Source organism: Oncorhynchus mykiss, chromosome 15, assembly GCF_057628025.1.
Source record: "Oncorhynchus mykiss isolate SJ-2025 chromosome 15, ASM5762802v1, whole genome shotgun sequence".
Taxonomy (NCBI): Eukaryota; Metazoa; Chordata; class Actinopteri; order Salmoniformes; family Salmonidae; genus Oncorhynchus; species Oncorhynchus mykiss.
Window position 1 is genome coordinate 48,159,317 of NC_143036.1, and position 25,227 is coordinate 48,184,543.

The 25,227-nt window shown below is 43.7% G+C and overlaps 1 protein-coding gene across 8 annotated transcripts in view; it reads left to right on the forward strand.

Moving 5' to 3' along the window:
• Positions 1-25,227, forward strand: part of LOC110490127 (Krueppel-like factor 8) — a 119,568-nt gene that overhangs the window by 68,474 nt on the left and 25,867 nt on the right. The gene's annotated exons all lie outside the window — the stretch shown is intronic.

A 25,227-nucleotide genomic window follows, 5' to 3' on the forward strand; every position in this document is an offset into this window, starting at 1 on the left:
CAACAGTAAAAAGACAGTGAAAAATAACAGTAGCGAGGCTATATACAGTAGCGAGGCTCTAACAGTAGCGAGGCTATAAACAGTAGAGGCTACATACAGTAGAGAGGCTACATACAGTAGCGAGGCTACATACAGTAGCGAGGCTACATACAGTAGCGAGACTACATACAGTAGCGAGGCTACATACAGTAGCGAGGCTATATACCGTAGCGAGGCTACATACAGTAGCGAGGCTACATAGAGTAGCGAGGCTACATAGAGTAGCGAGGCTATATAATAGAGTAGCGAGGCTATATAGAGTAGCGAGGCTATATAGAGTAGCGAGGCTATAAACAGTAGCGAGGCTATATAGAGTAGCGAGGCTATATACAGTAGCGAGGCTATATACAGTAGCGAGGCTATAACAGTAGCGAGGCTATATACAGTAGCGAGGCTATATGCAGTAGCGAGGCTATAACAGTAGCGAGGCTATATACAGTAGCGAGGCTATATACAGTAGCGAGGCTATATACAGTAGCGAGGCTATAACAGTAGCGAGGCTATAAACAGTAGAGGCTACATACAGTAGAGAGGCTACATACAGTAGCGAGGCTACATACAGTAGCGAGGCTATAAAAGTAGCGAGGCTACATACAGTAGCGAGGCTACATACAGTAGCGAGGCTATATACCGTAGCGAGGCTACATACAGTAGCGAGGCTACATACAGCAGCGAGGCTACATAGAGTAGCGAGGCTGCATAGAGTAGCGAGGCTATATAGAGTAGCGAGGCTATATAGAGTAGCGAAACTATATACAGTAGCGAGGCTATATACAGTAGCGAGGCTATAAACAGTAGCGAGGCTATATACAGTAGCGAGGCTATATAGAGTAGCGAGGCTATATAGAGTAGCGAGGCTATATACAGTAGCGAGGCTATATACAGTAGCGAGGCTATATACAGTAGCGAGGCTATATACAGTAGCGAGGCTATATACAGTAGCGAGGCTATAAACAGTAGAGGCTACATACAGTAGAGAGGCTATATACAGTAGAGAGGCTACATACAGTAGCGAGGCTACATACAGTAGCGAGGCTATAACAGTAGCGAGGCTACATACAGTAGCGAGGCTATATACCATAGCGAGGCTACATAGAGTAGCGAGGCTACATAGAGTAGCGAGGCTACATAGAGTAACGAGGCTATATACAGTAGCGAGGCTATAAACAGTAGCGAGGCTATATACAGTAGCGAGGCTATATACAGTAGCGAGGCTATATAGAGTAGCGAGGCTATATACAGTAGCGAGGCTATATACAATAGCGAGACTATAACAGTAGCGAGACTATAACAGTAGAGAGGCTATATACAGTAGCGAGGCTATGTACAGTAGCGAGGCTATGTACAGTAGCGAGGCTATATAGAGTAGCGAGGCTATATAGAGTAGCGAGGCTATATACAGTAGCGAGGCTATAACAGTAGCGAGGCTATATACAGTAGCGAGGCTATATACAGTAGCGAGACTATAACCGAGACTATAACAGTAGCGAGGCTATATACAGTAGCGAGGCTATGTACAGTAGCGAGGCTATGTACAGTAGCGAGGCTATGTACAGTAGCGAGGCTATATACAGTAGCGAGGCTATATACAGTAGCGAGGCTATATACAGACACTGATTAGTCAGGCTGATTTGAGGTAGTATGTACATATAGATATGGTTAAAGGGACTATGTATATATGATGAACAGAGAGTAGCAGTAGCGTAAAAGAGAGTTTGGCGGGTGGTGGGACACAATGCTGATAGCCCGGTTAGCCCATGTGTGGGAGCACTGGTTGGTCGGGCCAATTGAGGTAGTATGTACATTAATGTATAGTTAAAGTGACTATGCATATATGGTAAACAGGTTGGGTAAGCAATACAAAGTTACAGAGCATCTAGAGAGAAATGTGTTGTGTAGAATAGATTCTCTGTCATGTGAAGTAGGTAATCATGTTGGCTCTATAGGCCTGTGTTACATTTCTATGTGGTACGTTGTGAATGGAGGGAGGAAGAGTTAGAGGGGGGAAAGGGAGGGAGGGGCAGGGGCTGGGTGGGCCACCATTACATAAGTGCTCTTTAGAGAGGGGTGTGGTTGGGTTGTCGTGTGTGTGTTTGCCCGCACCCTTGTTTGTGTTTGCCCACGCATACATGTTTGCCCGTGCCTGTGAGTATGTGCACGTCTGTGTGTGTGTGTGTTGACCACCACTCGTGAGCCGCCCAGCAAAGATTGATCTATGGGTGGGTGGAGGGGCATTTCTGGAGCAGCAGACACTTTTTGGTAACATGGTACCCTCGCCGGTCCCACTCCCATTCACAAGGGGGCAAAAGCAAAGTTTTTTAAATATTTTGTGTTGTATTGGTTTTGCCCCGAACATGACACTTTGTATTCAGGACAGAACGTTAATTGCTTTGCCACAGTTATTGCAGTATTACTTTTATTGCCTTGTTGCAAACGGGATGCATGTTTTGGAATATTTTTATTCTGTACAAGCTTCCTTCTTTTCACTCCTTTTCTGTACAGGTTTCCTTCCTCTCCGGCAACTGAGTTAGAAACAACGCCTGTATTTTGTAGTGACTGCGTGTATTGATACACCATCCAAGTGTAATTAATAACTTCACCATGCTCAAAGGGATATTCAATGTGGGTTTTTTTTGTGGGGGGTTTTATACCCATTTTCCAATAGGCATTGGAAAACCTCCCTGGTCTTTGTGGTTGAATCGGTGTTTGAAATTCACGTCAAACACTATTATTGGACACAGAGTGAGTCCATGCAACTTATTATATGACTTGGGCTTGTCATGACAAAGGGGTTGAATACTTGTTCACTCACAATATTTCAGCTTTTCATTTTAAATTCACTTGTCAAATGACATTTATGGACCATTTTTGTTAGACACGTTCTGATTCAAAATGTTTCCTCCCATTTTGTGCCTACTGAACACAACCCTGGACCCTGCCAGACTGTCTCACTAGTAACAGCCAGAACCAGAGGTAATACTAGACTGAACAAGTAAGTAAGTGGGTGATAGATAGAGACGTAAGAGAAGGAGAGCGAGGGGGGAAGGAAGTAAGGGATGGACAGAGTGAGAGGGAGAACTAAGGGATTCCCCACAACATTAGATTCACTCTCAAGGGAGCCTGGTGTAAGTCTCTTGATTTGTCTCGCCCTTTCATCTCACACTCACTCGCTCAATGTTGGGTCAGTCGCGGTGGTCAGGTATTCTGCCACTGTGTACTCTCTGTTTAGAGACAAATAGCATTCTAGTTTGCTCTGTTGTTTGGTTAATTATTTTCAATGTGTCAAGCAATTGTCTTTTTGTTTGGTTGTGTCTAATTGTGTTGCTGTCCTGCGGCTCTGTGGGGTCTGTTTGTGTTTATGAACAGAGCCCCAGTACCAGCTTGCTTAGGGGACTCTTCTCCAGGTTCATTTCTCTTTGTTATGGAAGGTTTGGGAATCATTTCCTTTTAGGTGGTTGTAGAAATGAACGTCTCTTTTCTGGATTTTGATCATTAGCGAGCATCGGCCTAATTCTGCTCTGCATGCATTATTTGGTGTTTTACGCTGATACACGGCGGACGTTTTTGCAGAATTCTGCAATGCAGAGTCTCAATTTGGTGTTTGTCCTATTTTGTGAATTCTTGGTTGGTGAGCGGACCCCAGACCTCACAACCATAAAGGGCAATTTGTTGAATTTTACAGTAGGTTCCTTTTTGTAGCATCAAAGGCCCTTCTTGCTTTGTCTCTCAGATCGTTCACAGCTTGTGGAAGTTGCCTGTGGTTCTGTTTAGGCTGAGGTAGGCTTCATTTTTTTGTGTGCTCTAGGGCTATGGTGTCTAGATGGAATTTGTGTTTCTGGCAACTGGACCTTTTTGGAACACCATTATTTTTGTGTTACTGAGATTCAGGGCCCAGGTCTGACAGATCTGTGCAGAAGATTTAGGTGCTGCTGTAGGCCCTCCTTGGTTGGGGCCAGAAGCACCAGATCATCAGCAAACAGTAGACTTCAGATTCTAGTAAGCTAATAAGTATGGGTGCTACAGACTGTTCTAGTGCCCTCCCTGATTTGTTGATATACGCGGAGTATACCAAACATTAGGAACATCTTCCTAATACCGCTTAAGTTTTTATGTATTCAATAAAAATCTACAGTTTATGTTTCCATCGCATTTTCAACTCTACTGTCACAAACTGTAAATGTGTCTACTCTGGTATTGGCACTTGCACCTTAGCCAACAGCTCACAGATGCAGCGCAGATAGGCTGTGTGGTTAGCCTGTTCTACATGATGAGATTAGTATGGATAAGGCTGAAAGTATGCGTGTTAGTCAAAAGGTAGCGATCATCATGTCAGCAGAATAAGACGAGGTTTATTGAAAGGAGCATCAAGCTCATCACTTTGCACTTTCACCACCCTGTGCAGTTCATCATCATTTATTTCATCTGTAGCCTAATAAACTGCATGCTTTCCCGAGTCACCACACACCATGTCTTTGCCGAATCCATTTTTACTTCAATATGATGGTTAATATCGATATCTGTGCATAAAGGCATCTCCGCCTCCATTTTGCACATAATACATTTTACCGACACAAAAAAATCCCACCACGTCGAACGAACAAATTATCTGTCTGTATTTATAAAATTGTACCGTAACTTCCTGTTTCCATCACAGCTGACGTTTTTTTTTTATACGGTTTGACCGTATATGAAAACCTGGTTAGTGTCATGGAAAGAGCAGGTGTCCTTAATGTTTTGTACAGTGTGTGTATATGTTGAAGAGGGTGGGGCTCAAGCTGCATCTCTCTCTCTCGCCTAGGCCCCTAATATCGAGGGAGGCTTCCGCTCTCTGGTAGCCATGGCAACGGGGCTCTGGCGGGAGTTGGAAAGACTGTGTGATGTAGTCTGCTTGCCCACACCCCTCCCTACCCCCTCCTCCACCTCTTCACTGCTAACCCACCCCCTCCCTTGCAACCCTCCACACAACACATCACTACAGCCAAAGGCACACGCAAACACAAATACACACAGTTAAACTGACACACACACAAAAATAAATACCTGCGAGCAATACATTCTCATTTGGATTCTCTCTCTCTCTCTCTCTCTCTCTCTCACTCACTCACTCACTCACTCACTCACTCACACTCACGGTTTTTCGTTAAAATAATAAGAACATTTAATACAATTCCATGTCAAATCCTATTGCATGGTATGACCGTTAGTGTGCAATGAAGTTCTACCATAGTCATACAATAGGTGGCAGCATCTGGAACCCGCTTCGGGCAGGTGAAATGTTGTACCGAAGACTACCTACCGTTAATTCACGTTGACTCTAGTGTTCCTTTCATTTGTTATGTGCATTAGCAACTCACAGCAAAAAAGATACCTAGCCAAGTGATTTCTTCCCCCTACATTCTCTCGGTTTCGCTCCAAGCGCTCCCTCTACACACATGCATGCTGTTCACCCAAGCACCTATTAGGCCTACAGAAATGACTGAAAATCTAACTGATGGAAATCTAATCACGCCGACTTTATCACAAATTTAAAATGGACAGGTCAAGTAGGGAAGTATGTGTTTCAACCACGAGTTGTAGTTTTGGAATAATAAATGCGTCTCTGCTCTTTTAGGATTTTTAGCTAACTGCAAAATTGTTTTAATGGTATTTTTATTTAACTAAGCAAGTCAGTTAAGAATAAATTCTTATTTACAATGACGGCCTACTCCGGCCAAAACCTCACCCGGACGATGCTGGGCCATTTGTGCTCCCAATCACGGCCTGGAATCCAACCAGGGTCTGTAGTGACCCCTATAGCACTGAGATGCAGTGCCTTAGACCGCTGCGCCACTCGGGAGTGGCATTTAGAATAGGTTAAAACCCCCCTAAACCTAGGGGCAAATTGGCAAATTGCGTATTCGTAAGAATTAATCTAGGGGCCTAGTTTGTTTCATTATTAACAAAAGCCTGCCCACCAATTTCCTTTTCTGAAAAAGAAAATCCCTGATGATCGGGACTTAGTGGTAGTTTTTTTATAATTGCATTGTGATTTTCCTTGAGTTTTAACATTTAAGGATTTAAACGTTTGTCTAACACACACACAGATTACTGTAGTATCGCTAGGATGCAGTTCCCTGTTCACCCACAGTCAGTCATGGTGTTGTTGTCCAGGGCGAGTTAGTTCTCCTGACTCAGAGACAGTAACTCCACTTTGGGGTGTGTGTGCTTGTGTCAAGTTGTGTTGTGTTATTGTTTGTAATAATCGGTAATCTTCAAGACTTTACATTGATGTGTTTGTTGTTTGGGTTTGACTGACGGCTCTTTATTGTGTGTGTTCGTGCCATGCACTTAGATTCTGTGTTTTCAACTGTTGTAACTACAATCAACTGTGGGCTCCACCCTGCTTTAAAGCACAGGTTGTGTGTGTGTGTTAAAGCCCTGCACAGGAATGAATTTTAAGCCCTACCCATGTCCGAGACATTCAGGCCCTACCCAATTTGCTTCTGCCAAATTTAAGGCAAACCCAAAATCTGAAATTACTTCCTCCTGTAGTATCCATTAGCTGCTTGTCTGTCTTTCGCTCCCTGCGCAGCATGCGCTCTGTGCATGGCTCTGCTTGTGTGAACATCCATAGCAACGCCTCTGCTTTCTTCACTCTAAAGTCTGACAAAACTCAAGGAACATTATTATTTTTGGGAAAGAATCTCTGCTGTGGACTCTGATAATATTCTGATCATGTTTTTGACGAGGTTGAAGCACTTCTGATACCATGATATATACTACGCAGCAGATCACAAGCAAATGTCTTTGCTTCAAAATGTTAATGATCAAATTAGTGATAGCCGAGTCCTACCCATACCCTAGTTATTGATGAAAAAACGGGCCCTTTGGGCTCAGGCCAGGTAGCAGAGCTTGTGTGTGTGTGAACTGGTTGCACAAGTGTAGTGTTTGTAACGCAAGATGGAGAGACGGTCTCTTGTCAGAGATCGCATTCATTTTAGGAGATTGCAAAATATTACCTTTTTATTCAAGACAGGACAAACATATTGTTTCAGGTGATAAAAAAACAAACATTTTGTTTAGTTACTTTCCTCTTTCCTAGCAACTCAAGCTAGCCTTCACATAGCAGCCAACGTTAGTTAGCTTACTCATAGCAGCCAACGTTAGCTAGCTTACACATAGCAGCCAACGTTAGATAGCTTATACATAGCAGCCAACGTTAGCTAGCTAACTCATAGCAGCCAACGTTAGCTAGCTAACTCATAGCAGCCAACGTTAGCTAGCTTACTCATAGCAGCCAAAGCTAGCTAGCTTACTCATAGCAGCCAACGTTAGCTAGCTTACTCATAGCAGCCAACGTTAGCTAGTTTTCACATAGCAGCCAAAGTTCGCTTACTAGCTTACTCATAGCAGCCACCGTTAGCTAGCTTTCACATAGCAGCCAACGTTAGCTAGCTTTCACATAGCGGCCAAAGCTAGCTAGATTACTCATAGCAGCCAAAGCTAGCTAGCTAACTCATATCAGCCAAAGCTAGCTAGCTAACTCATATCAGCCAAAGCTAGCTAGTTAACTCATATCAGCCAAAGCTAGCTAGTTAACTCATATCATCCAAAGCTAGCTACCTAACTCATATCAGCCAAAGCTAGCTAGCTAACTCATATCAGCCAAAGCTAGCTAGCTAACTCATAGCAGCCAACGTTAGCTAGCTTTCTCATAGCAGCCAAAGCTAGCTAGCTAACTCATAGCAGCCAACGTTAGCTAGGTAGAAGATTCTATAGCAACACAAACATAATTATCATCAACTATTCGGAGGCTACAGTCATATAATATAACTGGCTTGACATCCAATGTTGTATTATTTAACATTATTGTTAAAATAGTACTCATTTATGCAAGGTATGTACGGTCATGAAAATTGTGGAAAAGTTTTAGAAAAGTCATGGAAATCATTCGAATTATTTCTGCTAATGTAATTTATTTAGGCACAATTTTCAAATATTTTACAAATTAAACAAAAATCAACATATCAGCCAGGATGGGAATGACACTAGCACATCTGTGTTTGTGTGCATCAGCTGCATGTTTGCGAGGTGAGTGGACCATTGCTCAAGGAGAGAGACATCACAGCAGCTGGTAGGCATGGCCTATAAAATATGATGGAGAACAGATGAACTAGGTAGACAATTAAAATCATATATTGTACTCTCTAGTTAACTGTTCAGCTGTTATTAGCTTGTATTCATGTTTTCGTCATGCCCCAAAATATCTTCCACCGACACTCGCAAATTACTTTTTTCAACGATTCATTTAAACTGTTATTTTTGACAAAAACAAACGATTCACTTCTCCATTGTATTAGTTGGGATTCGGTTCAATCGCGGTGAATCTAATCATGTGAATCAAAATAATACATTTTAAATCATGAACATTGATTTTAGATGTAGCCTTCCCTTTGGATGGTGTTGCTTCACAACGTGTTTTGTAGATAGTACTTCCAGTTGATTTGGACATTGCAACTCTACATACTCGTCAGCCTGCAAAGTAAATACATCTAAGCTAAGATAAACATGACTAACCTAGAAAAGGTACATTTCCTGAAAATGTGTGGGCATGCTTCAGCTGAATAAAATGACTTGTAGCCTACCATAGCCATTTGATCTTTGAGATATTGAGTGAGATAATTATTTCAAAAGGCATAAAACGTATTTGGTTGTGATGTCGCAATGTTTTACATCAAGGGTGGTCCACCATCCTCCAGGAGAGCTAATGGATAGCAGGCCTTTATTCCAGTCCCCCTCTAAAAATACATTTTTAGAAATGAGCTGCTCAACCGGACCTTGATAAAACTCTGTCTGATGTGTTTGAGCAGGGCTTGATGAAAAGCCTGCACACCCAGTATTTCTCGAGACTGAGGGTTGACCATGTGTTTTATACAGTTGCCTAACAGGTGTTCAATACTGATCAAAAATATAAATGCAACATGCAAAGTGTTGGTCCCATGTTTCATGAGCTGACATAAAAGATCCCAGAAATGTTCCATAAAAAAAACGTATTTCTCAAAAATGTTTTGCACAAACTTGTTTGCGTCTGTTAGTGAGAATTTGTTATTTGCCAAGATATTCCATCCACCTGACAGGTGTGGAATATCAAGAAGCTGATTAAACAGCATGATCATTACACAGGTGCACCTTGTGCTGAGAACAATTAAAGGCCACTGTAGAATGTGCAGTTTTGTCACAGTTTGCAATTGGCATGGGAATATCCACCAGAGCTGTTGCCAGAGATTTGAATGTTAATTTCCCTTCCATAAGCTGCCTCCAACATCGTTTTAGATAATTTGGCAGTACGTCCACACAACCTCAGACCATGTGTATGGTGTTGTGTGGGCGAGCGATTTGCTGATGTCAACATTGTGAACAAAGTGCCCCATGTTGGCGGTGTGGTTATGGTATGGGCAGGCATAAACTACGGACAGTGAAGACAATTGCATTTTATCAATGGCAATTTGTATGCACAGAGATACTGTGACGAGATCCTGAGGCCCATTGTAGTGCCATTCATCCATGATAATGTAGGGCCCCTTTATCGCAAGGATCTGTACACAATTCCCAAAGCTGAAAATGTCCAGCCATTGACGAGGAGTGGGACAACATTCCACCGGCCACAATCAACAGCCTGATCAACTCTATCAACTCTATGCGAAGGAGATGTGTCGTGCTGCTTGAGGCAAATGGTGGTCACACCAGATACCGACTGGTTTTCTGATCCACACTCCTACCTTTTTTTTAAGGTAAAGTATCTGTGACCAACAGATGCATATCTGTGTTCCCAGTCATGCATATCATTGCACACCATGTGCTTGAGTAAAATCAACTATATATGTAGGCTACTGAGCTTGTTTGACGCTTTAAGCACACTGTGATATAATTATTAAGATACACAAATGACTCGAAGGAGCCTAACGAGAAGAAAAAAAGCTGTTGCCGAACCAAGGCTGCTGGCCTTCATAAATTCTGTCATTACACTCCCGATTTTGGCAGTAATAGGCTACACCAGGGGTCGGCAATCTTTTCCATTTGGAGTGCCAATTTATCTGACCATTTCTACAGATCTGTGTGCCAGTTATTTTTTTATATTTATTTTATTTTTTATTTTTTTTATTTCACCTTTATTTAACCAGGTAGGCTAGTTGAGAACAAGTTCTCATTTGCAACTGCGACCTGGCCAAGATAAGGCATAGCAGTGTGAACAGACAACACAAAGTTACACATGGAGTAAACAATTAACAAGTCAATAACACAGTAGAAAAAAGGGGAGTCTATATATACATTGTGTGCAAAAGGCATGAGAAGGTAGGCAAATAATTACAATTATGCAGATTAACACTGGGGTGATAAATTATCAGATGGTTATGTAAAGGTAGAGATAGAGATATTGGTGTGCAAAAGAGCAGAAAAATAAATAAATAAAAACAGTATGGGGATGAGGTAGGTGAAAATGGGTGGGCTATTTACCAATAGACTATGTACAGCTGCAGCGATCGGTTAGCTGCTCAGATAGCAGATGTTTGAAGTTGGTGAGGGAGATAAAAGTCTCCAACTTCAGCGATTTTTGCAATTCGTTCCAATCACAGGCAGCAGAGAACTGGAACGAAAGGCGGCCAAATGAGGTGTTGGCTTTAGGGATGATCAGTGAGATACACCTGCTGGAGCGCGTGCTACGGATGGGTGTTGCCATCGTAACCAGTGAACTGAGATAAGGCGGAGCTTTACCTAGCATGGACTTGTAGATGACCTGGAGCCAGTGGGTCTGGCGACGAATATGTAGCGAGGGCCAGCCGACTAGAGCATACAAGTCGCAGTGGTGGGTGGTATAAGGTGCTTTAGTGACAAAACGGATGGCACTGTGATAAACTGCATCCAGTTTGCTGAGTAGAGTGTTGGAAGCAATTTTGTAGATGACATCGCCGAAGTCGAGGATCGGTAGGATAGTCAGTTTTACTAGGGTAAGTTTGGCGGCGTGAGTGAAGGAGGCTTTGTTGCGGAATAGAAAGCCGACTCTTGATTTGATTTTCGATTGGAGATGTTTGATATGGGTCTGGAAGGAGAGTTTAGAGTCTAGCCAGACACCTAGGTACTTATAGATGTCCACATATTCAAGGTCGGAACCATCCAGGGTGGTGATGCTGGTCAGGCGTGCGGGTGCAGGCAGCGATCGGTTGAAAAGCATGCATTTGGTTTTACTAGCGTTTAAGAGCAGTTGGAGGCCACGGAAGGAGTGCTGTATGGCATTGAAGCTCGTTTGGAGGTTAGATAGCACAGTGTCCAAGGACGGGCCGGAAGTATATAGAATGGTGTCGTCTGCGTAGAGGTGGATCAGGGAATCGCCCGCAGCATGAGAAACATCATTGATATATACAGAGAAAAGAGTCGGCCCGAGAATTGAACCCTGTGGCACCCCCATAGAGACTGCCAGAGGACCGGACAGCATGCCCTCCGATTTGACACACTGAACTCTGTCTGCAAAGTAATTGGTGAACCAGGCAAGGCAGTCATCCGAAAAACCGAGAAAACCGAAAATATGATTTTCATATGCACATTTTCGTTTCTTTTATAATAGTCTTTTCATCTCAAAATCGTTGTCTTGATTAATAAATGAAAAAGTATGTGGAAATGATACAAATTTCTATTGTCATAGCCAACTATGTAAAAATAGCCTACGTAAAGGCAACAAATAAAATAAATCACATTTGCTATGCATGGACTCTCTGCCAACTATCAGCTTGGTCTAGCCTGAGGTTGGTGCTGACAAACGTTGTATCAAATATTTTGGACACTCAGAGTTTCGTGCGCCAGTGATCTCCGGACAGACGGCTGTAGGCTATTTGCACAATGCATAAGAAGTAATCAGGAAGTCCTATTTTCCACCAGGTCAGAGCATGACCATTTTTTCCCTTTCTCGCAGTGTGGTTATGGAAAGGGAGAGAGCTGGACATATTTTTCAAATAGGCCACATTGAGGAAAGATTGAGAATGTCAATGTATGTAAAAACAGACTGTGTTTACTTGCATTTTGAGGTGAAGAAAAAATTACTTTGAGAAGCTCGACATTTGTGGCGGTTAGTTAAGACAATCAGAAGTACTATCAGATTCCCAAATGGGCACATTTATATGCCTACATTTGCACGCAGGCTAGGTAGCCCATTAGCCTACAGTTGAAGGCGGAAGTTTACACACACCTTAGCCAAATACATTAAAACTCAGTTTATTTTAAGAATGTGAAATGTCAGAATAAAAGTGGAGAGAATGATTTATACCAGCTTTCATTTCTTTCATCACATTTCCAGTGGGTCAGAAGTTTACATACACTCAATTAGTATTTGGTAGAATTGCCTTTAGAATGTATAACTTGGGTCAAATGTTTCGGGTAGCCTTCCACAAGCTTCCCACAATAAGTTGGGTGAATTTTGGCCCCTTCCTCCTGACAGAGCTGGGGTAACTGAGTCAGGTTTGTAGGCCTCCTTGCTCGCACACGCTTTTTCAGTTCTACCCACAAACTTTCCATAGGATTGAGGTCAGGGCTTTATGATGGCCACTCCAATACCGTTACTTTGTTGTCCTTAAGCCATTTTGCCACAACTTTGGAAGTATGCTTGGGGTCATTGTCCATTTGGAAGGCTTTAACTTCCTGACTGATGTCTTGAGATGTTTCAATATATCCACATAATTTTCTTACCTCATGACACCATCTATTTTGTGAAATGCACCAGTCCCTCCTGCAGCAAAGCATCCACACAACATGATGCTGCCACCCCCGTGCTTCGCGGTTGGGATGGTGTTTTTCGGCTTGCAAGCCTCCCCTTTTTCCTCCAAACATAACGATGGTCATTATGGCCAAACAGTTATATTTTTGTTTCACCAGAAGACATTTCTCCAAAAAGTACAATCTTTGTCCTCATGTGCAGTTGCAAACCATAGTCTGGCTTTTTTATGCCGGTTTTGGAGCAGTGCTTTCTTCCTTGCTGAGTGGCCTTTCAGGTTATGTCGATATAGGACTCGTTTGACTGTGGATAAAGATACTTTTGTACCTGTTTCCTCCAGCATCTTCACAAGGTCCTTTGCTGTTGTTCTGGGATTGATTTTCCCTTTTCGCACCCAAGTACGTTCATCTCTAGGAGACAGAACGCGTCTCCTTCCCGAGTGGTATGATGACTGCGTGGTCCCATGGTGTTTAAACTTGCGTACTATTGTTTGTACAGGTGAACGTGGTACCTTCAGGCATTTGGAAGTTGCTCCCAAGGATGAACCAGACTTGTGGAGGTCTACAATTTTTTCCTGAGGTCTTGGCTGATTTGTCCAATTGTGTCAAGCAAAGGGGCACTGAGTTTGAAGGTAGGCCTTGAAATACTTCCACAGGTACACCTCCAATTGACTCAAAACATGTCAATTAGCCTGTCAGAGGCTTCTAAAGCCATGACATCATTTTCTGAAATTTTCCAAGCTGTTTAAAGGCACATTCAACTTAGTGTATGTAAACTTCCCACTGGAATTGTGATAAAGTTAATTATAAGTGAAATAATCTGTCTGTAAACAATTGTTGGAAAAATTACTTGTGTCGTGCACAAAGTAGATGTCCTAACCGACTTGCCAAAACTATAGTTTGTTAACAAGACATTTGTGGAGTGGTTGAAAAATGAGTTTTAATGACTCCAACCTAAGTGTATGTAAACTTCCGACTTCAACTGTGTATACTTCTGTGCATAATCAGGTGCTCGTCCTTGTCAGAGTGTTCCACTCTGACAATGAGAACTGTAAAATAATGTAATAGTAATAATATATTGAAAGCATTAACAGAAATGACAGTAACAATACAAACAATGAAGATTAGACATTCTGTCAATTAACGGTGAATGTGGTGGTACTGGTGTGCGTGGCCTCCGCAAAGGATTAGTCCACTGAGAAATGCATCAATCAAAATGTCCCATAACCATTTCGTTTTTTTGCAACTGCTCGACTAAAAAAATGATCAGTCAACCAACAGCCCATCGACCAAACAATTGACCAGTTGACTAAATGTGGTCAGCCCTAACATATAGTACCAGTTAAAAGTTTGGACACACCTACTCATTCCAGGGTTTTTCTTTATTTGAACTATTTTCTACATTGTAAAATAATAGTGAAGACATCAAAACTATGAAATAGCACATATGGACTCATGTAGTAACCAAAAAAGTGTTAAACATATTCAAATATATTTTATATTTGACATTCTTCAAAGTAGCCACCCTTTGCCTTGATGACAGCTTTGCACCCTCTTGGCAGTCTGTCAACCAGCTTCGTGATGTAGTCACCTGGAATGCATTTCAATTAACAGATGTGCCTTGTTAAAAGATAATTTGTGGAATTTCTTTCCTTTATGCATTTGAGCCAATCAGTTTGACATGGTAGGTGTGGTATACAGAAGTCAGCCCTAAGTCCATATTATGGCAAGAACAGCTCAAAGAAGCAAAGTGAAACGACAGTCCATCATTACTTTAAGACATTAAGGTCAGCCAATCGGGAAGGAGTATTTGAAAGTTTCTTCAAGTACAGTCGCAAAACCTATCAAGCGCTATGATGAAACTGGCTCTCATGAGGACCACCACAGGAAAGGAAGACCTAGAATTACCTCAGATGCAGAATATAAGCTCATTAGAGTTGCCAGCCTCAGAAATTGCAGCCCAAATAAATGCTTCACGGAGTTCAAGTAACAGACACATCTCGACATCAACTGTTCAAGGGAGACTGCGTGAATCAGGCCTTCATGGCCAAATTGCTGCAAAGAAACCACTACTAAAGGACACCAATAATAAGAAGAGACTTGCTTGGGCCAAGAAACACGAGCAATGGACATTAGACCGGTGGAAATCTGTCTTTTGGTCTGATGAGTCCAAATTTACGATTTTTGGTTTCAACTGCTGTGTCTTTGTGAGACGCAGAGTAGGTGAACGGATGACCTTCGCATGTGTATTTCCCACCGTGAAGCATGGAGGAGGAGGTGTGATGTTGTGGTGCTTTGCTGGTGACACTGTCTGTGATTTATTTAGAATTCAAGGCACACTTAACTTAACCAGCATGGCTACCACAGCATTCTGCAGTGATACGCCATCCCATCTGGTTTGTTCTTAGTGGGACTATCATTTGTTTTTCAACAGGACAATGACTCAACACACCTCTAGGCTGTGTAAGGGCTATTTGACCAAGAAGGAGAGTGATGGAGTGCTGCATCAGATGACCTGGCTTCCATAATCATCCGACCTCAACCCAATCGAGATGGTTTGGGATGAGTTGGACCGCAGAGTGAAGAAAAAACAGCCAACAAGTGTTCAGCATATGTGGGAACTCCTTCAAGACGGTTGGAAAAGCATTCCAGGTGAAGCTGGTTGAGAGAATGCCAAGAGTGTGCAAAGCTGTCATACTTGAGTAAAAGTAAAGATGCCTTTTAATAGAAAATACCTCAAGTAAATTCACCCAGTTAGAAACTACTTTTAGTGAATGTCTAAAATTATCTGGTTTAAAATGTACTTAATTACAGTGGTGGAAAAAGTAAAACATGTTCTTACTTAAGTAAAAAGTAAATGCTATACATCAAATACCTTATATTAAGCAAACCGTCTGGCTCAGATTTCTTGTACTTTTAATTTACGGACAGGCAAGGCCATTCTCCAACACAGTATTTGTGTTTAGTGAGTTCGCCAGATCGGAGACAGTAAAGTTGATAACGCATTATATTGATAGGTGAGTGAATTGGCTCATATTACTGTCCTGCCTGAGCTTTCCAAATGTAACAAATTTTGGGTTTCAGAGAAAATGTAAAAATTTCAAAGTACATATTTTCTTTAGGAATGTAGTAGTGTAAAAGTTGTGAAAAATATAAATAGTAAAGTGAAGTATAGGTTCTCCAAAAACTCCTTAAGTACTATTTCAAAGTAGTTTTACTCTTTCTCTCTCTCTCACCACTGCTATCTAGTTGTCTAGGTAGTACTATAGCTGGAACACAACATTGTTGACTCCATCATCATATGGACCTTAACCAGGGCGTATGACTGTACTCTAGTATCTATTTCTCTCTCTCCTCTCTTCTCTCTATCTGGCTGTGAGTAGAAATCCATTAACCCTTTGAGCTGTTGGCTCTATTAAGATTCACCTCAGACTTTAGGCATGACCTTCAGGGCCACGGCAGAGAGCTATTGACTGGAGACCGACCGATAAGCCTGGAGAGAGTGAGGGGTAGGAAGGGAGAAAGAGAGGGTCACTGAAATTGGGAGAGGTACCATTTGCACTTGCACTCTCTGTCTGCCTCCTTTTATTTTCTCTACTCTCTCTCTCTCTCTCTCTCTCTCTCTCTCTCTCCCTGCCTCCTTTAATCTACTCTCTCTCTCTCTCTCCTCCTGCATTTCTCTCTGTCCTCATGCCTCCTTTTCTCTACTCTCATGCCTCCTTCTCTACTCTCTCTCGCTCTCTCTCTCTTTCACACTCACACTCACACTCTCTCACACACACACACACACAGACAAAGCATTGTTTCTCTCACCTTGTGACCTATTGATTTCCTCCTTTAGAATAACTTAGTGACTTAGTCAGAGCCTATTGGGGTTCAACTGAGTTGACTGCCAGAGCTATAGGTTCCCTCTCAGCACTCCATTGCAATAACCTTACAATGCAATATCAACACCAGCATTGCAGTGCAGTAGCATGAATGAATACTGTATTGTACCATAGGGAAATGTGTCTGGCAACAATACAGGCTATTCCTGGCATGCATAGCACATCACAAGACATACACCCGTGCATAGCAAGCCATTCACGTTTAAATGGCATCAACTACTCTGCATCTGGTGACCCATTTATATGGCAGAGTTGTTGAATTAAAAGTCAGAGTAAATACCCCTCTCGTCTCTTGCCAACCTTCCAGGGGGTCTGACACAGTTCTGCCACCAATATTGTTCTCTCTGTTACTTCCTTCATTTAATGTGTCGCCATCGTCTTTACCCAATCACGTTGTTAATGGGCCCATACATTTTCTCTCTCTCTCTCTCTCTTCATCCTGTAAGTCTCCTCTCCAGCTCTCTCATTCTATCGTTCTCTCAATCTCTTTCTCTCCTCCCTTTATCTCTCTGTGGTGATAGTGGGGGCTGCGGTGCGGGGCTGGAGGCTTAGCTTTTATAGAAGTGCACAGAGCTAGATAGAGGTCTATATATAAAGTAGTGCTGGGAGGGCAGCCTACGAGGATAGAGAAGGAGGTGGATCACTCAGAGACCGTACAGGGAGAGAGATGGAGGCTGCAGGGAAAGGATAGATACTTAGCTCAAAGTACAAGGATATAGAGGCAGAGGCTGATGATGGAGGTCAAGCTGTTAGTCATTGCTGAGAGAATACAGGGTTAGAGACTGGTAGAAAGTCACTCAGTATAGAGTACAGAGAGAATACAGGGTTAGAGACTGATAGAAAGTCACTCAGTATAGAGTACAGAGAATACAGGGTTAGAGACTGATAGAAAGTCACTCAGTATAAAGAGAGAATACAGGGTTAGAGACTGATAGAAAATCACTCAGTATAGAGTACAGAGAGAATACAGGGTTAGAGACTGATAGAAAGTCACTCAGTATAGAGTACAGAGAGGATACAGGGTTAGAGACTGATAGAAAGTCACTCAGTATAGAGTACAGATGATACAGGGTTAGAGACTGATAGAAAGTCACTCAGTATACAGTACAGAGAATACAGGGTAAGAGACTGATAGAAAATCACTCAGTATAGAGTACAGATGGAATACAGGGTTAGAGACTGATAGAAAGTCACTCAGTATAGAGTACAGAGAGAATACAGGGTTAGAGACTGATAGAAAGTCACTCAGTATAGAGTACAGATAGAATACAGGGTTAGAGACTGATAGAAGGTCACTCAGTATAGAGTACAGATAATACAGGGCTAGAGACTGATAGAAAGTCACTCAGTATAGAGTACAGAGAGGATACAGGGTTAGAGACTGATAGAAAGTCACTCAGTATAGAGTACAGACAATACAGGGTTAAAGACTGATAGAAAGTCACTCAGTATAAAGAGAGAATACAGGGTTAGAGACTGATAGAAAGTCACTCAGTATAGAGTACAGATAGAATACAGGGTTAGAGACTGATAGAAAGTCACTCAGTATAGAGTACAGAGAGAATACAGGGTTAGAGACTGATAGAAAGTCACTCAGTATAGAGTACAGAGAGAATACAGGGTTAGAGACTGATAGAAAGTCACTCAGTATAGAGTACAGAGAATACAGGGTTAGAGACCGGTAGAAAGTCACTCAGTATAGAGTACAGAGAATACAGGGTTAGAGACTGGTAGGAAGTCACTCAGTATAGAGTACAGAGAGAATACAGGGTTAGAGACTGATAGAAAGTCACTCAATATAGAGTACAGAGAATACAGGGTTAGAGACTGATAGAACGTCACTCAGTATAGAGTACAGAGAGAATACAGGGTTAGAGACTGATAGAAAGTCACTCAGTATAGAGTACAGAGAATACAGGGTTAGAGACTGATAGAAAGTCACTCAGTATAGAGTACAGAGAGAATACAGGGTTAGAGACTGATAGAAAGTCACTCAGTATAGAGTACAGATAGAATACAGGGTTAGAGACTGATAGAAAGTCACTCAGTATAAAGAGAGAATACAGGGTTAGAGACTGATAGAAAGTCACTCTGTATAAAGAGAGAATACAGGGTTAGAGACTGATAGAAAGTCTCTCAGTATAGAGTACAGAGAATACAGGGTTAGAGACTGATAGAAAGTCACTCAGTATAGAGTACAGAGAATACAGGGTTAGAGACTGATAGAAAGTCACTCAGTATAGAGTACAGAGAGAATACAGGGTTAGAGACTGATAGAAAGTCACTCAGTAATAGAGTACAGAGAATACAGGGTTAGAGACTGATAGAAAATCACTCAGTATAGAGTACAGATAGAATACAGGGTTAGAGACTGATAGAAAGTCACTCAGTATAGAGTACAGAGAATACAGGGTTAGAGACTGATAGAAAGTCACTCAGTATAGAGTACAGAGAATACAGGGTTAGAGACTGATAGAAAGTCACTCAGTATAGAGTACAGAGAATACAGGGTTAGAGACTGATAGAAAGTCACTCAGTATAGAGTACAGAGAGAATACAGGGTTAGAGACTGATAGAAAGTCACTCAGTATAGAGTACAGAGAGAATACAGGGTTAGAGACTGATAGAAAGTCACTCAGTATAGAGTACAGAGAATACAGGGTTAGAGACTGATAGAAAGTCACTCAGTATAAAGAGAGAATACAGGGTTAGAGACTGATAGAAAGTCACTCAGTATAAAGAGAGAATACAGGGTTAGAGACTGATAGAAAGTCACTCAGTATAGAGTACAGAGAGAATACAGGGTTAGAGACTGATAGAAAGTCACTCAGTATAGAGTACAGAGAATACAGGGTTAGAGACTGATAGAAAGTCACTCAGTATAGAGTACAGAGCGAATACAGGGTTAGAGACTGATAGAAAGTCACTCAGTATAGAGTACAGAGAATACAGGGTTAGAGACTGATAGAAAGTCACTCAGTATAAAGAGAGAATACAGGGTTAGAGACTGATAGAAAGTCACTCAGTATAGAGTACAGAGAATACAGGGTTAGAGACTGATAGAAAGTCACTCAGTATAGAGTACAGAGGATACAGGGTTAGAGACTGATAGAAAGTCACTCAGTATAAAGAGAGAATACAGGGTTAGAGACTGATAGAAAGTCACTCAGTATAGAGTACAGAGAATACAGGGTTAGAGACTGATAGAAAGTCACTCAGTATAGAGTACAGAGAATACAGGGTTAGAGACTGATAGAAAGTCACTCAGTATAGAGTACATAGAGAATACAGGGTTAGAGACTGATAGAAAGTCACTCAGTATAGAGTACAGAGAGAATACAGGGTTAGAGACTGATAGAAAGTCACTCAGTAATAGAGTACAAAGAGAATACAGGGTTAGAGACTGATAGAAAGTCACTCAGTATAAAGAGAGAATACAGGGTTAGAGACTGATAGAAAGTCACTCAGTAATAGAGTACAGAGAATACAGGGTTAGAGACTGATAGAAAGTCACTCAGTATAGAGTACAGAGATAATACAGGGTTAGATACTGATAGAAAGTCACTCAGTATAGAGTACAGAGAGAGTACAGGGTTAGAGACTGATAGAAAGTCACTCAGTAATAGAGTACAGAGAATACAGGGTTAGAGACTGATAGAAAGTCACTCAGTATAGAGTACAGAGGATACAGGGTTAGAGACTGATAGAAAGTCACTCAGCATAGAGTACAGAGAATACAGGGTTAGAGACTGATAGAAAGTCACTCAGTAATAGAGTACAGAGAATACAGGGTTAGAGACTGATAGAAAGTCACTCAGTATAGAGTACAGAGGATACAGGGTTAGAGACTGGTAGAAAGTCACTTAGTATAGAGTACAGAGAATACAGGGTTAGAGACTGATAGAAAGTCACTCAGTATAGAGTACAGAGAATACAGGGTTAGAGACTGATAGAAAGTCACTCAGTATAGAGTACAGAGAATACAGGGTTAGAGACTGGTAGAAAGTCACTCAGTATAGAGTACAGAGAATACAGGGTTAGAGACTGATAGAAAGTCACTCAGTATAGAGTACAGAGAGAATACAGGGTTAGAGACTGATAGAAAGTCACTCAGTATAGAGTACAGAGAATACAGGGTTAGAGACTGATAGAAAGTCACTCAGTATAGAGTACAGAGAGATACTCAGGATCTCTGAGTGTTCAGTGGTGTAGTAGTAAAAGTAGGTGCAGAGAACACTTCATTGCTGCCCTCCATGTCTTTGTACTTACAGTACTTCTCCCATTCGCTAGGCCTGTTGCGACCACACTCCAGCCTCAGGATCTCCATGGCATTGTCTTCTCTTTGAGACCAAGCCTTCGCTCTGGCACAAACGTCAGTTCAACGTCTCTTCAACGTCATTTCAAAGAAATAACGTGGAAACAACGTTTATTCAACCAGTGTGACCCCAGTGGTTTGCTTGAATTAGATGTTATAACCTATTGTTGCCTAACTTCTGACGCCACTTTCTGTGTGTGATGTGGCCAACTTTGTCTCTCAGTGTTGGTGAGCTCTCCACCGCTCATACAGTCACTGGGTTTGTCCAAAATGGCACCCTATTTCCTATATGCTGCACTACTTTACACCAGAGCCCTTTTGCACTATATAGGGCCTGAAAACTCAACTCTGGACCTCGGAGCAAGTTTCACTGTTTTGATAAATTCTTCCCTTCTAATCAGGCACTTATTTAGACACCAGGTGGGTGTAATTAATTAACAGGTTAATTAATTAACAGAAACCAGCAGGCTTCGGACCTCGTAGGGTAAATGTTGAATGCCCCTGAAATAGGGAATAGGGTGCCATTTGTTAGTGTGTAGTAGGAACAGGGTGTAATTTGTTATCTGATTTTCAGGAGCATTGTTTTAAATGTTTTAGCTGAGAATAGTGTCTGTGTATTTGTATGTATTATGGATACCCATTAGCAGACTCTTCCTGGGGTCTGGCAAAATTAAGGCAGTTGTACAATTTTTACATTATAATACATTCATAACACACTAAGTGTGCCCTCTGGCCCCTACTCCACTACCACATATCTACAACACACAATCTATGTGTACATGTGTATAGTGCGTATGTTATCATGTGTGTGTGTATACATGTGTCTGTGCCTAAGTTTGTGTTACTTCACAGTCCCTGCCGTTCCATAAGGTGTGTATCTGTTTAAATCTGATTCTACTGCTGCATCAGTTACCTGATGTGGAATAGAGTTCAATATAGTCATGGCTCTATGTAGTACTGTGCACCTCCCATAGTCTGTTCTGGACTTGGGGACTGTGAAGAGACCTCTGGTGGCATGTGTTGTGGGGTATGGTGGGTGTTTGAGCTGTGTGCTAGTAGTTTAAACAGACAGCTCGGTGCGTTCAGCATGTCAACACTGATTACAAACCAAGTAGTGAGGAAGTCAATCTCTCTTCTACTTTGAGCCAGGAGAGAATGACATGTATGTGTCTCAATGCCCTTCCAAATGTAGACCATTGTGAAGAGGATATGGGAGAGAGATGGCTAGAAAGAAAGCGAGAGAACGTGATCTGGAGGGAAGGTGTGGGGGACAAACAGACTAGCATGAGAGGATGCGGTGAAAGCAGAGAGGGAGGGAAAAAGGAGGAGAGGGAGGAAGGGAGTGGAAGCAGAGACAGGGAGGGAAAGAGGAGGAGAGGGAGGAGAGACAGGGAGGGAAAGAGGAGGAGAGGGAGGAAGGGAGTGGAAGCAGAGACATGGAGGGAAAGAGGAGGAGAGGGAGGAAGGGAGTGGAAGCAGGGACAGGGAGGAAAAGAGGAAGGGAGTGGAAGCAAAGACAGGGAGGAAAAGAGGAGGAGAGGGAGGAAGGGAGTGGAAGCAAAGACAGGGAGGGAAAGAGGAGGAGAGGGAGGAAGGGAGTAGAAGCAGAGGCAGGGAGGGAAAGAGGAGGAGAGGGAGGAAGGGAGTGGAAGCAGAGACAGGGAGGGAAAGAGGAGGAGAGGGAGGAAGGGAGTGGAAGCAGAGACAGGGAGGAAAAGAGGAAGGGAGTGGAAGCAGAGACAGGGAGGGAAAGAGGATGAGAGGGAGGAAGGGAGTGGAAGCAGAGGCAGGGAGGGAAAGAGGAGGAGAGGGAGGAAGGGAGTGGAAGCAGAGACGGGGAGGGAAAGAGGAGGAGAGGGAGGAAGGGAGTGAAAGCAGAGACAGGGAGGGAAAGAGGAGGAGAGGGAGGAAGGGAGTGGAAGCAGAGACAGGGAGTGGAAGCAGAGACAGGGAGGGAAAGAGGAGGAGAGGGAGGAAGGGAGTGGAAGCAGAGACAGGGAGGAAAAGAGGAAGGGAGTGGAAGCAGAGACAGGGAGGGAAAGAGGAGAAGAGGGAGGAAGGGAGTAGAAGCAGAGGCAGGGAGGGAAAGAGGAGGAGAGGGAGGAAGGGAGTGGAAGCAGAGACAGGGAGTGGAAGCAGAGACAGGGAGGGAAAGAGGAGGAGAGGGAGGAAGGGAGTGGAAGCAGAGACAGGGAGGAAAAGAGGAAGGGAGTGGAAGCAGAGACAGGGAGGGAAAGAGGAGGAGAGGGAGGAAGGGAGTAGAAGCAGAGGCAGGGAGGGAAAGAGGAGGAGATGGAGGAAGGGAGTGGAAGCAGAGGCAGGGAGGGAAAGAGGAGGAGAGGGAAGAAGGGAGTAGAAGCAGAGGCAGGGAGGGAAAGAGGAGGAGATGGAGGAAGGGAGTGGAGGCAGAGGCAGGGAGGGAAAGAGGAGGAGAGGGAGGAAGGGAGTGGAAGCAGAGACGGGGAGGGAAAGAGGAGGAGAGGGAAGAAGGGAGTAGAAGCAGAGGCAGGGAGGGAAAGAGGAGGAGATGGAGGAAGGGAGTGGAAGCAGAGGCAGGGAGGGAAAGAGGAGGAGAGGGAGGAAGGGAGTGGAAGCAGAGGCAGGGAGGGAAAGAGGAGGAGAGGGAGGAAGGGAGTGGAAGCAGAGACAGGGAGGAAAAGAGGACGGGAGTGGAAGCAGAGACAGGGGGAAAAGAGGAGGAGAGGGAGGAAGGGAGTGGAAGCAGAGACAGGGAGGGAAAGAGGAGGAGAGGGAGGAAGGGAGTAGAAGCAGAGGCAGGGAGGGAAATAGGATGAGAGGGAGGAAGGGGTGGAAGCAGAGACAGGGAGGGAAAGAGGAGGAGAGGGAGGAAGGGAGTGGAAGCAGAGACAGGGAGGAAAAGAGGAAGGGAGTGGAAGCAGAGACAGGGAGGGAAAGCAGAGACAGGGAGGGAAAGAGGAGGAGAGGGAGGAAGGGAGTGGAAGCAGAGACAGGGAGTAAAAGAGGAAGGGAGTGGAATCAGAGACAGGGAGGGAAAGAGGAGGAGAGGGAGGAAGGGAGTGGAAGCAGAGAGAGGGAGTAAAAGAGGAAGGGAGTGGAATCAGAGATAGGGAGGAAAAGAGGAGGAGAGGGAGGAAGGGAGTGGAAGCAGAGACAGGGAGGAAAAGAGGAAGGGAGTGGAAGCAGAGACAGGGAGGGAAAGAGGAGGAGAGGGAGGAACGGAGTAGAAGCAGAGGCAGGGAGGGAAAGAGGAGGAGAGGAAGGGAGTGGAAGCAGAGACGGGGAGGGAAAGAGGAGGAGAGGGAGGAAGGGAGTGGGTAGGCGTGAAGATAGAATGAGGGGAAAAAATTGTCAGCTGATACCTCCCAGTTTCCATGACAACCAGAGGCCTTTCCCACCCACTCTCCTTTTCTCTCTCGCTCGCTCTCTCTCGCTATGCCACCTTCGGCCTCTCTCACTTTGCCACCCTCGCTCTCTCTCTCTCTGCCACCCTCGCTCTCTCTCTGCCACCCTCTCTCTCTCTCTCTCTGCCACTCTCGCTCTCTCTCTGCCACTCTCTCTCTCTCTCTCTGCCACTCTCGCTCTCTCTCTCTGCCACTCTCGCTCTCTCTCTCTCGCTGCCACCCTCGCTCTCTCTCTCTCTGCCACCCTCGCTCTCTCTCTCTCTGCCACCCTCGCTCTCTCTCTCTCTGCCACCCTCGCTCTCTCTCTCTCTCTGCCACCCTCGCTCTCTCTCTCTCTCTGCCACCCTCGCTCTCTCTCTCTCTCTGCCACCCTCGCTCTCTCTCTCTCTCTGCCACCCTCGCTCTCTCTCGCTCTGCCACCTTCGGCCTCTCTCACTTTGCCACCCTCGCTCTCTCTCGATCTGCCACCCTCGCTCTCTCTCACTCTGCCACCCTCGCTCTCTCTCACTCTGCCACCCTCGCTCTCTCACTCTGCCACGCTCTCTCTCACTCTTACTCTGCCACCCTCGCTCTCTCTCACTCTGCCACCCTTTCTCTCTCTCTCTCTCTCTCTCTCTCTCTCTCTCTCTCTCTCTCTCTCTCTCTCTCTCTCTCTCTCTCTCTTTCCTTTTCCCAACAACATGTATCCTAACCTCCTATGTTATGTACACTGACTGACCTCCTTCCCTCTCTGGGTCCACCTGTGTCCACTCTCTAAGTGTGGTTATGTAGGCTAGGAGAGTTTGGGTAGTGGGTTTAGCCCATCATCCCTATAGCCATCTCTCACTGAATACTGAACCAGACAACCCAAAAGCAGGAATTGTGT